Here is a 13,102-nt window from a genome sequence, read left to right on the forward strand (position 1 = left end):
TGTCTCTTGCCCCGTGGCATGCCCTCAGCTCATAAGTCATATACATTAGGTTCTGGTCATCTGTGCCTGTGGGATGGAACTGGTAAGCGTGCACCCTGATTCATCTGTGCTGTACTTTGAGCTCCAGGCTGGTCACAGCCCTGCTCTGATCTCCCCATCTGTTCTTTGCTCTTATGGGCATCTAGGCTTCTTAAGAGAGCTTTGCTTTAGAAGAGACCCCTTACCTGGTACCCCCACTTCTTTCTAGCAAGAAGGTCACATGGAGGCATATTAGGAGCCTCTAGAGAACTCTAGGTCACCCTGGGATCAAATCCAGAACTGTTTGGGCAGGCTGGCTGCCCCTGAAGTGTGTGGGGCTGCTGTTAGGGCCCAAGGTGAATTTTCCCTGAGGGGAAGTAGAAAGGTTAGCTTCTGCGTCTTGGCCCCAACCATTGAGGAGATCAAAAGCCTCAGCAGCATCTCAGACAAGGATCACCCAGAGGTGATTTCCAGGACCCAGTCCAGTGGACTGCCCCTGGACCCAGAGTTGCTCTCCAGTGCCATTGGCTCAGGGAGGGAGCTATCCTTTCCCAGGATGCTGGAAGAATCAGTAAGGCATTTGGGTGCTTTGGAAGAAAAGGGGGTAAGAAAATTCCCTGATAGTCACACCTGTAAATTTGACACATTTGTAATGTATCAGGTAGGTAATATGGGTTGTCTGCCTTTTTTGTATATGGGGGTAGTTGTGAGAGTTTCTACAATTAAGTTCTACTTAGCAATAGGAGGGTTTTATTTATTTATTTATTTATTTATTTATTTATTTATTTATTTTCAGAGAGAGAGGGAGCAAGTGCAAGCAAGGAAGAGGCAGAGGGGGAGGGAGAGAGAGACTCTTAAGCAGGCTCCACACTCAGTGAGAAGGTGGATGCAGGGCTCGATCTCATGACCGGGAGATCATGACCTGAGTGGAAATCAAGAGTTGGACGCTTAACCAACTGAGCCACCCAGGCACCCCAGTAATAGGAGGATTTTAAAGTGAAAAATGTGGGGTGCCTGGGTGGCTCAGTCAGTTAAGTGTCTGACTTTGGCTTATGTCACAATCTCGCGGTTTGTGAGTTCAAGCCCCATGTCGGGCTCTGTGTTGACAGCTCAGAACCTGGAGCCTGCTTTGGATTCTGTGTCTCCCTCTCTCTCTCTCCCTCCCCCACTCATGCTCTGTCTCTCTCTCTCAAAAATAAATAAATAAACATTTAAAAATTTAACAAAAATAAAGTGAAAAAAATATTTTAAAGGAGACTTCACACCCGACATGGGGCTTGAACTCACGACCCTGAGATTAATAGTCTCATGTTCTACCAACTGAGCCAGCCAGGCCCCCCTTACAGTGAAATTTTATCCATGTATTCAGGAAACTGTTCACTGAATACCTACTAGATGCTTAGCCCTGGGTGAAATGTGAGGAACAAAGGAAGGAGCACGAAATGGTCTGTACCCTCAAGGAGCTTCCAATCTGGTGGGAGAGAAAGAGGCACTTGTTTCGATTTTTGCCCTGAACTTCCTTAAATTAGAGTTTGCTCCTGCTTTTTCTTTGTCTCACAGAGGTAAGATAAATGAGCGCATGATTAGAAGGGGTTGGATTATTTCATATTCTAAAATAGTAGAGCATATATTTGTATGGTATTTTACAGCTTACAAAACACATTCACAACATTAACTTATTCTGTTGGGAACTCCAGAGGCCTAATATGAGAGATTTAGAAGAACAGCCAGCTAGCTGACTTTAGCAAACTGAAATGCCATACACCAAGCACAGCTGGAGAACTGCATCACTTCCTTGCCTCCTGCTCCAAGAAGATGGAAAATTTAGCAAGAGGATGGGGAGGGCTTTGAGGATGAGAAGAGGATCAGGAAGTAGGACATTTGAACAAAGGACAGCATAGGGTGGGGTGGGGAATGAAGAATACTGGAAGCCTCCTGGGTAGGGGTCAGAAACTCAGGTTTTAATCAATCCTGACATTGCCCCAATCTGGCCATACATATAGTAGGTCCTCACTATTTCTCATCTGTAAAAGGAGAGATTTAACTAGATGTTCTCCAAGGTCCCCTCCATCTCTGACAGCTTATTTTTGTTAGATGAGTAAGAAGGAAGGGTGATGCTTCCTGCTGTTCCTCAGCCCCACTGTGGAGAGAAAATAGGTACATCATGCAGCCTTTAGGTTAATTAGAAGATATTTAAATGAAGAGGTTGGCTCTTCCTCCGTGCTCCAAAGATCTTTCAGGGTGGACAAGATGACCTCACAATCAAGCCTGGAGCCAGAAGAGGGACTGGCTGGTGCCTTGCACAGGAAGGGACTCTTGAAAAGCTACTGGCTTCCTTCTACTGGGTTGGCCGGCAAGTCAGCCAGGCTCCTACCTGGGCCTGCGGAGCCTGATGCAGGCTCCATGCTTCCAGCCATGCATGGCTGCTTGCCTCCTGAGTGTTGTTCCATCCATATCCCTCAGGTGCACTGGCACCTGGTTTGCCCCCTCCAGTGGGCAGTTGTATAGAGCCCTCCATTTGGAGGTGATGGACGTGGTGCTCTCTGCGGTTTCTCCTGCAGCTCGATAGGTTCTGTGGGCTCAGGCCAGGTCTCCACCAACATCAAGGTCTGACATGTGAGGCCACTTCCTTCAGGAGCATGGTTTAGCTTCAGCGGGTGTTGTGTTTGCTCTGCCCTCCTTTTATTTTGAGCATCTAATCCAACCTCTAGTGGATGCCAACATGTCTGCTTCCATGTTCTCTGAAGGCAGGAGCTCTGCCTTGGTGTGAACACCCAGTGATCAGTGGCCTCTGGTCCCTTCTAGGCAGATGACTCCATTGTTGGAAAGTTCTTTTGGTTTGTCTGAAATGGGCTTCCTTACACCTCCTGTCTCTTGGCCTGGCCCTGCCCTCTGGCACAGCCAGCTTATCTGCTCGCAGGTTTAGGAGGAGCTCACTATGCTCTCATCTTCTCAACTCTGAGGTTCTTCTCTATACTTGACTTCTCTAGCTCCTGTGCTGGGATGTGACTCTGGGACCCTTGCCGACCTGGGATGTGCTGCCCAAGGCTCTCAATATCTTGAAGACAGGGAGGTTCAGAAAACAGGACCCAGGGCTCAGTATGTCACATGGACTGAGTGACACCATCTGAAGGATGACTAGCCTTCACTTGCCAGCCTAAGAACACCATCATCCACCTTCCTGAGTGCTCTCTGGCACTACACCCCACACTTGGTCCAGCCTCATGCTGGGCATCTCAGCATGAAGGCTGGGTTCCCTCCATCTTGGGCTTGTGCAACTTGAGTGTGAATCTGTGGGGGCCTGCATGGGTCCCTGCTATGTCTTCTTTCACTGTACTTGGAGATCCCTTCCAACCTAGTGAGACCCTTTGGATCCTGACTCTGTCTCCTGAAATAAGGGTAATAACTAAGACAGTGTACTTGTTTTAGGAATGTTGCTGGAAGAACTTCTCCCCTTTTATGGCCCTGTGAGCCCACTTTCCAAATCCCTGTATCTAACTTTGAGTGGCCAGTGTTAAGCCCTCCAGGCCAAAACCTTGCCAGCTCTGGTTTGAGGTGGTGTCAGCTGAAGGTAGTGATAGAGCTGGGTTGGACTGGAGAGGCAACCACCCCTTGCACTCTAGCCATGGAATCCTCTGTGCACTGCAGAGGAAACTGTTTTGCGGGCCTGTTCTTCTCTGGTCAGCCATGTCATTCTGGCCTCTTTTTGGGGTACACTGGCCTTTGGCTCTTTAGGGTAGATGTCCTTAGGAACAGTAAACACTCTGCAAATGAAAATTGTAAACACATGTAAAAGGAGAAAAGATGGTATGTATGGCGAACCTCTTCCTGTAAACCCACCACCCAACTTCAACCATGATCAGTGTTTTGCTATCTTGTTTCATCTATATTTCTCCAGCTTTCTTTTTTTAGACTGGATTATTTTCTTTCTTTCTTTCTTTCTTTCTTTCTTTCTTTCTTTCTTTCTTCCTTCCTTCCTTCCTTCCTTCCTCCCTCTCCCTCCCTTGTTCCCTCTCTTCCTTCCTTCCCTCACTTTATTCCCTTCCTTCCTTCCTTTTTCATTTATTTAAATCCAAGTTAGTTAACATATAGTGTAATATTGGTTTCAGGAACAGAATATAGTGATTCATTACTTGCATGTAACACCCAGTGCTCATCCCAGCAAGTGCCCTCCTTAATGCCCATCACCCATTTAGCCCATCCCCCTACCCACCTCCCCTCCAGCAACCCTTAGTTTGTTCTGTTTTAAGTCTTTCTTATGGTTTGCCTCCCTTTCTGTTTTTATCTTATTTTTCCTTCCCTTCTCCTGTGTTCATCTGTTTTGTTTCTTAAATTCCACACAAGTGAAATCATATATTTGTCTTTCTCTGACTGACTTATTTCACTTAGCATAATAGACTGTAATTCCATCCATGTTGTTACAAATGGCAAGATTTCATTCTTTTTGATTGCTGAGTAATAGTCCATTGTATGTATATACCTCATCTTCTTTATCCATTCATCAGTCAATGGACATTTGGGCTCTTTCCATTATTTGGCTATTGTTGATAGTGTTGCTATAAACATTGAGGTGCAGGTGCCCCTTCAAATCAGCATTTTCGTATCCATTTTTTTTTTTGAGAGAGAGTTTATTTTTGAGAGAGAGGAAGAGAAACAGAGCGTGAGCAGGGCAGGAGCAGAGAGAGAGAGGTAGACACAGAATCTGAAGCAGGCTCCAGGCTCCGAGCTGTCAGCACAGAGCACGATGCAGGGCTCGAACTCACGAATCGTGAGATCATGACCTGAGCCAAAGTCAGCTACTTAACTGACTGAGGCACCCAGATGCCCCTCTTTAATTAAACAAAAATTTTTTAATGTTTATTTATTTATTTTTTTTAAAAATTTTTTTCAATGTTTATTTATTTTTGGGACAGAGAGAGACAGAGCATGAACGGGGGAGGGGCAGAGAGAGAGGGAGACACAGAATCGGAAACAGGCTCCAGGCTCTGAGCCATCAGCCCAGAGCCTGACGCGGGGCTCGAACTCCCGGACCGCGAGATCGTGACCTGGCTGAAGTCAGATGCTTAACCGACTGCGCCACCCAGGCGCCCCAATGTTTATTTATTTTTGAGGGACAGAGACAGAGAGAGACAGAGCATGAACAGGAGAGGGGCAGAGAGAGAGGGAGACACAGAATCTATCAGCCCAGAGCCCGATGCAGGACTCAAACTCATGAACTGTGAGATTATGACCTGAGATGAAATTGGACAATTAACCAACTGAGCCATCCAGACACCCCAACATTTTTGTATCCTTTAGGTAAATACTTAATAGTGCAGTTTCTGGGTTGTAGGGTAGTTCTATTTTTAATTAAAAAATTTTTTTAAATATTTACTTATTTTTGAAAGTGAGAGACAGAATGAATGGGGGAGGGACAAAGAAGGAGGGAGACGCAGAATCTGAAGCGGGCTCCAGACTCCAAGCTGTCAGCACAGAGCCCGACGTGGGGCTTGAACTGTGAGATCATGACCTGAGCTGAAGTCAAGAGTCAGACACTTAACCGACTGAGCCACCCAGGTGCCCCTCTATTTTTGATTTTTTGAAGAACCTCCATAATTTTCCAGGGTGGCTGCAGCAATTTGTATTCCTACCAACAGTGCAAAAGTGTTCCCTTTTCTAGACTGGAGTATTTTCTTTTTTATTTTTTTAATGTTTTTATTTATATTTGAGAGAGAGTGAGAAAGAAAGTGCACGTGTGCACACAAGAGAGCTGGGGAGGGGCAGAGAGAGAAAATCTGAAGCAGGCCTTGCATTGACGACAGAGAGCCTGATACAGGGCTCAAACTCAGGAACCATGAGATCATTTCCTGAGCCAAAGTTGGATGCTTAACAGACTGAGCCATCTAGGCACCCCTGGAGTATTTTCAATCAAAATACAATATCATTTCACTCATAAATACTTTAAGATGTACCTCTAGTTAAGAGCTGTTTTTATTTTAATCCAATGACATTATCACAGCCAACAAAGTTGAGTATAATTTCTTATATAACTTAATACTGAATCCATGTTCAATTTTACTTGAGTATCTCAAAAATGGCTTTTTAGGGTTGTTTTGTTCAAATCAAGATCCAAACAAACATTGCATATATATAGAATACTATACATATACATACACACATGTATATGTAATGTATATATGTATATTGGTTTCAAAATAATAATATATATATTTTAACTAACAATAATACTAGTGAATGTAATTTAAGATTTCCTTGTGGTTTTGTTTGTCCTTAGTTTATTTCTTTCCAGGGATGTGTAGTCCAAATTCTGTGTTTTAGAGTTAGTAGAAATAACTCTTCTCAGTGAGGTTATGCCATTAAGAAGATATGCAGTTAAGCTCTTTTTTTCCAGTTTGTGTTCAATTTGTAAGGGTTGCTTTTTGATCACTTATCTGTTGCTATGATCATACTGCACAGTAAATCAGCCAACACTCAGTGGCTTCAAACAGCAATTTTTTATTCTCACTCGTGCATCTGCATGCTGGCTAGAATTCACTGATCTAGGCTGGGCTCTGGGCTGCAGTTGAGTCCAGGTCTGCTCCACATTTTCTTCCTGTGGTGATGACAGACATGCAAGAGGGCATGCCTAACCACACACACACACACACACACACACACACACACACACACATGCACACACACACACTTCAGACCTCTGCTTAAAATGACACACCTGCTAATATTACTTTAGTCAAAGCAACTCATTCTTTTTAAGTGTTCTTTATTTATTTTGAGAGAGAGAGAGAGAGAGAGAGAGAGAGAGAGAGAGAGAGAGCATGAGCAGGGGATGGGCAGAAAGAGAAAGAGAGAGAGAGAGAGAATCCCAAGTAGGCTCTGCACTGACAGAGTGGGGCTTGAACCCAGGAACCATGCGATAATGACTTGAGGCAAAACCAAGAGTTGACTGAGCCATCCACGTGCCCCCACAGCAATTCATATTTAAGCCCAGAGTTAAGAGGTAGTCTTGCAGTTACTATGACTATATAAGAAATTACCCTAAAGCTTAGTGGCATCAAACCACCACTATTGCGTTCGTAGACTCTATAGGTCAGGAACTCAGGCAGGGCGCATAGGATGGCTTATTTCTGCTCTACAGTGTCTGGAGCTTCAGCTAAGAAGACTCAAAGGCTGGGGGAATGGAATCATCTGAATTGTCTTCCTCACTTACAGTCTTACAGTTGATTCTTGCTAGTAGCTGGGAGCCTCAGTGCTTCTCCACATGGGCTAGTTTCAGTTTCCTCTCAACATGGTTTCTGGGTTTCAGGGTTGTCCTAAGAGAAAGAGAGAGAGAGAGAGAGAGAGGAAACCAACTGGAGGATGTACTGCCTTTTATGATTAGTCTCAAGAGACATTTATTGTTATTTTTGCCACATTCTATTCATTGAGATGGTTCTAAAGTCCTATCCGATTTTTAAAAAAAGTTTTTGATGTTTATTCATTTTTGAGAGAGAGAGACACAAAGTGTGAGCAGGGGAGGGAGGGGCAGAGAGAGAGGGAGACTCAGAATCCAAAGAAGGCTCCAGGCTCTGAGCTGTCAGCACAGAGCCTGATGTGGGGCCTGAACCTACGAGTCGTGAGATCATGTCCTGAGCCGAAGTCGGATGCCCAACCGACTGAGCCACCCAGATGCCCCAAGTCCTATCCAATTTTGAGAGGAGGAGATATCGGCTCCAGCTCTTGACTGGGAATTTCCAGTTTCTAAAAGAGCTTGTGGGACTGGAAATCTTGTGAAGGCCATTTTTGGAAAATAGAGTCTGTCACATTCTGGAAAAATATACTTCACCCTCAGTGGGCAGAATTGCAAAGTCACATGGCAAAGAGCAGAAATCAGCTGAGAACAACAGTGCCATCTACCATATTTTTTTTTCTAATTTAATTTTTTTTAATTGTGTAAAACTTTCATGTGATTTCAAATAAACCAAATGTACCTAGAAACCGAATGTATCTAGCTCTATCTTGTTCTTTTCCACCTTGTTTTCTTCCTTCTCTGATAAGAATTCACCTTTATCAGTTATTTTTCCATTGTTCCCTTTTGAAAATATAAGGAAGATACACACTTATTTACCTCTCTCTCTCTCTCTCTCTATATATATATATATATATATGTGTGTGTGTGTGTGTGTGTGTGTATATGTATATATATATATATATATATATATATATATATATAGTAGCAAACTCTGAACCCAGTTCTGAAAATTTTTTTTCCACATAATGTATTCTGAAGATCACCCTGTAGCAGAATGGAGAAATCTTCCTGATTGCTTTTTTTTTCTTTTGCATCTGCACAGTGCTCTATCACGTGAGTGTGCCATAGCTGATATATGGATATTGGCCTGTGGCCAGACTTTGCTCTTACAAGTAGCACCACATTGAGGGACCTGGTGTATGTGTCATTTTGTATTTTTACTGGTGTATCTGTGAAGTAATGTATCCATGGGATGATTTCCCGGTGTATCTTATGGGATATTTTGTATTTTTCCCAGGGTATCTCTGGGTTAGTTTCCTATGAGATGCTGAAACAAGATGGTAAATGCACATTTTGCTATGTATGCCAAACCTGAGGGGGAAGGGTAGAGGTGGGGTGCTAGTGAGGGGCTTGGACAGTGTTCAGGTATGAGAGGATGGTCACTGGACCAGGATGGGAGGGGGTGGCAGGGAGTAAGGAGAGGGAGAAAGAGCTAAAAAGTGCTCAACTTCTGAATATATGCTGAATGTAGAGCCAGAGGCATGCTGAACGGCTGGGTTTGACAAGTTAGAGAAAGAGGAGTCAGGAAGACCCCTGAGTTCTGGCCTGAGCATGTGGTGTACACTGGGGACAACTGGATGGGGCCTAAGAGGAGGAGTTCATTCCTGGACAAGTTGTGTTTTAGAGACACCCAAATGAGATATTAGGTAGGCAGCTGAATATTCAAGTCTGGGCTGGGAAAATAAAGTAGCACCTCACGTGCAAATGCATTAATATTAATGCCACTGGTTTCTACAAGTACGCTGAGAAAGAGATAAGGAGGAGGAAAAAATTGAGGCAATACCGGGGTTACAAGAGGGCAAGTCAAGTACATTGAATTTAACAAATTTTTATCAAATGAAATGCCGGAAATGAGAGCCCTCAACATGAGGCCTGGTATTAATTACCAACTGGTTGCCCGGTCCCTGCCTGGCCCTGAAGATATAAAGGTGAACAGGTAGATTACCATCCCTATTTCCTACTACAGAGCATACTTGAATTAAACTTGATTAAGGGTTTGGTCCCTGCCCTCTGGGAGCTCTGATTGAATATGGGGATGCCTGGGGGGCTCAGAGGAACCACGGTGGTCCATCTTTCTCATCTTCACATATAGCTGCTAAAACATACGGAATTTGGGCCTGAAACTGGAGAGTTCACTTGAAAGGGCTGGCCCATCCCAGAGGTTTTCAGCCCAGGGGTTTCAGCCCACACCACCAGAGCCATAGAAAACACCTGCTTGCAATGGAGTGTCATTTTGCCTCTTAAACCGCATTTGTGTTCATGAAACTCCAGGAATTTTGGGCAGTGGTGTGGGACAGGGTTCCCTTGGTAGATTTTGGGGATTGGGAAGAGGGCAGGAGGGAGGGAGCTTCAGGTCTCAGGCTGCTGGCCTTGAGTGGTGATCTGCCAGTGGGCACCCAGGGCAGAGACACCAGTGTGACTCTGGGATGTGTATTTATTTGGGCCCAGGGCTCTGGAGGCAGGCTGTGACACACAGAGCTGGCTCAGAAGCCAGTGGACTGGAGTAGGGCTTTCCCAGGGTCCAGGGGCCCTGCTTCCCTCGTGTACTGAAAGCAGTTTTACAAATGATAGTGCTTAGCGCTGACTGCCAGGGGCAGAGGGGTTTCCTGCCAGGATGCTTTTGGGCCTGTCATGCAGGCCGAGCCTATGGAAGAAGGGCAGCTTACTCTAGGTGCTCCCGACAGGCCAGGTCTGCCACACTGTCCCCTACTCTTCCCCTAACTCCCCTGCTTTGTCAGGGTATATAGTGGAGCCCACCCAAGGGTTCCTGCTCTCATTGGTACTTGACATCTCCTTGGCCACAGTTTCTGCACTGTTCCTACCCAGGCGCTCAGTCAGGCATGATGAGCCCTGGGAAATCCATCTAGGGCTCCAGGGACAGGTGTCACACAACCATCTCCTGAATGTTGAGTGAGGAAAGGGAAAATGTTCTCCCTGTCCTCAAGTGGGAAAGCCTGGTGGGGACTCTTGGGGGTGACACTGCCCCCTTTCAATTACCAAGACCCTGGCTTACTGCTCTGGGTCTGCCTAGTGGTGTCGAGAACCTGTTTTCAGAGGCACGAAGAAAGAAGAAACTAGAAGCTTCGCCCTTTGGGAAAACATCTTTTGTTCCCTGTACTTCCTTATGAGCACTTACTCTGGGATTCCCAGGCCTGTGAAATGGAGGAGCAGTGACCCCAGAAGTAATCAAGGCTAAACCTCCTGGCAAAGTTTTCAGGGGACATGGGCCCTAGTTAGGCTCCTCCAGCTTCCTTTCCCTTAGTCGCTGCTGGTAGCTCTGGAAAAAACAAGCCGTTCCGATAAAGGCAAGCATTGCTTTTGAAAAGATAGTAATTGATAGTAATTAGTAGTAATTGATTTTGCTTATACAGTGATTTCCCCTCTGTGTAGCTCTGGCCAATAGAGGGTCAGGAACACTGGTGGGGGATAGAAAGACTGAGGCCAGAGAGGTTCTTTCTAAGAACCTCATAGCAAGGCCTGGCAGGACCGGGAGGAGGGATCTGGGTTTCCCAGCCCTGGCCTCTGCTTGGTGGATCACCCTGGCCACTTTGAGATGAGGAAACTTTCATGTATCCAGTGAAAAGATTGGACATCTGATGTGAAGACCGGTCTACTTGGCACCATCCCTGCCCCTGGATAGAGTGGGCTGCCTCTGGGGAGCGGTTGTCCCCAACAAATTAATTTCTCCAAAGACCCTGCTTTATCCCCAGAGAAGGATTTCCTTCCCAAAGATGCAGACTCATTGTTTGAGAGTGTTGTTTCTTTGTCCAGCATCTTTGTTCACTGTTTATTTTTGTACAGCGTGTTCATTCAACAAGCACTCCCTAGTCCTGCTGTGGAGCAGGGTCTGTGCAGATGCTGAGTTCACAGAGGAAATGCAGTCGCTGGCCTGAGTGGATCCCGCAGTCTAGGTGAGCAGGAAGGGCTCACCCAAAGCCACCAAAAGGAGCACCAAAACTTCTCTGGTATCCCCAACCCCTTCATGTTGTAGGGAGTTGCCCAGAACCTCAGATGATGGCTGCTTGTCCACACATGCACACACATGCACACACACACATACACACACACACACACACACACACACACACACATACACATACACACACCCGGACGCCCTGATTCCTTCTGGGGCTTCAGGGACAAGCTAATGGTCCAATCCTTTTTTTTTTTTAATTTTTAAAGTTTTATTTATTTAAGTAATCTCTGCACCCAGTGTGGGGCTCGAACTCATAACCTTGAGATCAAGAGTTGCATGTTCTTCCGACTGAGCCAGCCAGGTGCCCCCAGTGGACATTTCCCTGTTTGAGCTACCTACACCTCCCTGTGAACTTCTCATCACACTTCTCTTCTGCAAACTCCCTTCCTGGTTTCTGTAGCACTTCCTTGTTTACTTGTTGGTCTCCTCCCTTGTGCTGCCTACCTGAGGTTCCCAGGACTCAGTCCTGAGCCATGTTTCTTCTCCCTCTCACAGGGCCCACCCAGGGCTTCTGCATGACAGGTGCTGCCTGCTGACAGCTCCCTAAACCCTCTCCAGCTCATTTTGTCCACCTTCCAGTGGGAGCCTCCATATGGGCACCCCTAGCCATGTCCTATGCACGGTACCACACTTCCCTGCTCTCCTCTCCCCTTTGGCTGGAATAGGACTTAACGTTGGGTTTGTAGGTTCTCTTTTTTTGGGAAAACCTGAACCCATACAAAAATGGAATTAATCTGTCATGAAGTATTTTTTTGAAGACAAGAATGTTGATGATTTTCTTTGGTGTCCACAAAAGATCTCAAAATCTTTTCTTTGGGAATGGAGCCTCTTCCCAGCCTCAGGCCTAGAGTCCCTAGGGCCATGAGGCCAGTGGGAGCAGCTGAGCAGGGTGTGGATGCTCAAAGACCCCATTGGTCTGGCTAAATTCGCCAAGGGAGGGGAATCATGGGGTGGGGGAGATACTGGAGGTGAATTAGGGAGTGGGAGCAGGAAAGCCTGCATGTTGTGGCTTCCCTCAGATGACCATGACACCCTGATCACAGTGCTAACTGCATTGTTGCTTAGCATGACAGGGGAGAAAGTTTACTATGTTCTCATCCCAGACTAGATCACAGAGGTGCCCTGGGCCACTGAATTCCCAGCAGGGAGGGGCATAGTGGGGACCCCATGAATGGTGATGGACACTTAGGTGTGACTTTGGGAAGGAGTATTGCTTGGAGGTGGGGCCCCACCCCTCTTTGGGTCCTGTTACACCATGTGCTTCTCAGTGGTCTTGCCCAAGCAGGACTCTGATTGCCATTGAGTCTTGTTCTTTGTCTTTGTTCCCATGCTCTTTTCTTGGCATTGTTTTTTTTTTTTTATTAATTTTTACTGTTTATTCATTTTTAAAAATTTTTTTTTAACGTTTATTTATTTTTGAGACAGAGAGAAACAGAGCATGAATGGGGGAGGGTCAGAGAGAGGGAGACACAGAATCTGAAACAGGCTCCAGGCTCTGAGCTGTCAGCACAGAGCCCGATGCGGGGCTCGAACTCACGGACCGCGAGATCATGACCTGAGCCGAAGTCGGCTGCCCAACCGACTGAGCCACCCAGGCACCCCTGTTTATTCATTTTTGAAAGAGAGATACAGACAGACAGAGTGTGAGTGGGGGAGGGGCAGAGAGAGAGGGAGAGACACAGAATCCGAAGCAGGCTCCAGGCTCTGAGCTGTCAGCACAGAGCTTGATGCAGGGCTCAAACCCATGAACCATGAGATCAGGACCCGAGCCGAAGTTGGATCCTTAACCAACTGTGCCACCCAGGTGCCCCTCTTGGCAT

The 13,102-nt window shown here is 46.1% G+C and overlaps 1 protein-coding gene and 1 non-coding gene across 2 annotated transcripts in view; one reads left to right on the forward strand and one right to left on the reverse strand.

Annotated features, from left to right (window-relative positions):
• The window catches only part of BSN (bassoon presynaptic cytomatrix protein), a 90,987-nt gene that overhangs the window by 6,853 nt on the left and 71,032 nt on the right, over window positions 1-13,102 (forward strand). The gene's annotated exons all lie outside the window — the stretch shown is intronic.
• TRNAN-AUU (transfer RNA asparagine (anticodon AUU)) lies at window positions 1,281-1,353 on the reverse strand. Its single transcript has one exon. It is a non-coding gene; the product is annotated as a tRNA-Asn (tRNA).

Source organism: Prionailurus viverrinus, chromosome A2 (assembly GCF_022837055.1).
Source record: "Prionailurus viverrinus isolate Anna chromosome A2, UM_Priviv_1.0, whole genome shotgun sequence".
NCBI lineage: Eukaryota > Metazoa > Chordata > Mammalia > Carnivora > Felidae > Prionailurus > Prionailurus viverrinus.